Genomic DNA, 2,238 nt, shown 5'->3' on the forward strand with positions numbered 1-2,238 from the left:
GAAACTATGAAGATATGAAGGGCAAGTTGCCTATGGTGTATTGGGAAAATACATTAAACGATTTGACAGTAGCCAGACAATGGCTAGTAGTTAAAGAAGTTATTTCATGCTTGAAAACAAATGTACATTCCTCGAAGAAGCAAAAACCCAACAGAAAATATGAATCAATCGTGGCGAACAAAATGAGTTAGTTATCATTATGAGTGGAGTCAAATCACATGCAAAATAAACACTTCACCTGTCTGCCCCGGAATGAATAGCAAAATGTGTGGATATTTTATGTCTGTATTCAGACAATATAGACAGCAAAGTATATTATCTGGTGGGATGCTGCAGTACAGTGGGAAAAGCAACTTAAAAACAATTATTCACAAGTCCAGTCCAACTTAACTACAGATTAGACCCCGAAAGGGAATAAATGCCAACACTCCTGAGTTTGTTGGAGTACCTTAAGCTTTACTCTGTATGGCTTTCAGAAATTAAACATTCAACATGCACTACAAGATTAAAGGTTACATGTAGGTTAGGTCACATAGAATTCCAGTAAATTAGCACTAAAATCCCAGTGAATATTCCTGGAAAAATCAATGCTGCAAAGGTTCCCCACAGACTCTCACCTAGTCTGTGTCTTCAATTTCACCAAGGCCCACTGACCAATGATCAGTCGTTCAGGTGGGATCTTCTTCCAATAGCTGGCCCGGCTATCTGGACTGCAGTGACAGATAAAGGAAAGGACCCCCTTATATCCAGGGCTGACCTTCACTCTCCCCTCGTGTACCATGTCACTGGGTTCAGTGTTAGGGTCTTTCGCTGCATGATCAATCCCTGTGTGTGATCAATATATTTTCCTATGCTGCCTGGACCACCCCAAACACACATTGCATTTACTTCTACATTCCAAACCTCACCCGTACCTGATTTCTTGTCATTAAAAGACTCCATTTTATTCTCTATATCCTACCTTCTTGTAATTCCAGGCCTTTGGTCATTCACTGTCCATATCTTGTCTTAGGAATGCAGCACATAGGACATTCCAGACCCATTTCTGTTGAGTGTTTACTTGTACAAGTGAATTGACCATTTAACATTTTTAACTGACTTAGCCCTTGTGTTCCCACAAAGATCAAGCTCGCAAATTCAACAGTGTCCACTCTGACTTCATACCATCGTGTCTTATGCACATTCTCACAGGATAGCAGGTATAACTGACGCCGCAATTGATCCCCCCGCAATTTTTTCCCCGCCCCGCAATTTTTCCCCACCCCGCAACTTTTTTCCCACTCAATTTAATCCCCCCGCAAATTTAGTCCCACTCCCCTGCCATTTTCCCCCCCCTCAATTACACGCCACCCGGCTGCAAAATTTCCTCCAACCGCAATTTATATCCACGATGCAAATTTTATTCCCTGCAATATATCCCCCCCCGGATAACATTCCCCCCTTGTACAGACCCCCACCCAATCTAAATAATCCTCATCTACAGACCAGTATCTGATATCTCCTGTTAACTGACCCCCACCTAATACCCTCACTATCACCAGACCCAGGAACAGACCCCCATCTAATTATCCTTATCCCCCTGTTACAAGACAACCCATCTTGATACCCCCCCAGGACGGAGTCCCATCTAGATACCCCCCCAGGGACAGACTACCATCTAAATACCCCCATCCCGGGACAGACCCCATCTAAATACTAATCCCGGGAACAGACCCCCATCTAAATACATGCCCGGGAACAGACCCCATCTAAATACCCCACCCGGGGACAGACCCCCATCTAAATACATCCCCGGGGACAGACCCCCATCTAAATACATCCCCGGGGACAGACCCCAATCTAAATACTAATCACGGGAACAGACCCCGATCTAAATACATGCCTGGGAAAAGACCCCCATCTAAATACCCCACCCGGGGCAGACCCCCATCTAATTATACCCTCATAATACCCCTGTTACAAATACCTGACGGGATCAGAGACCCATCTAAATACCCCCCCCCCCCGGGACAGACCCTCATCTAAATACTAACCCCAGGGACTGACCCCCATCTAAATATCCCCACCCGGGACAGACCCCCTCATAAATACCCCCCCGGGACAGACCCCCATCTAAATACTAACCCCAGGGACAGACCCCCATCTAAATACCCCACCCCCGGGATGGACCCCCATCGAAATACTAACCCCAGGGACAGACCCCCATCTAAATACACCCCCAGAGACAGACCCCCATCT

This window comes from Heterodontus francisci, unplaced genomic scaffold, assembly GCF_036365525.1.
Source record: "Heterodontus francisci isolate sHetFra1 unplaced genomic scaffold, sHetFra1.hap1 HAP1_SCAFFOLD_140, whole genome shotgun sequence".
Lineage (NCBI taxonomy): Eukaryota > Metazoa > Chordata > Chondrichthyes > Heterodontiformes > Heterodontidae > Heterodontus > Heterodontus francisci.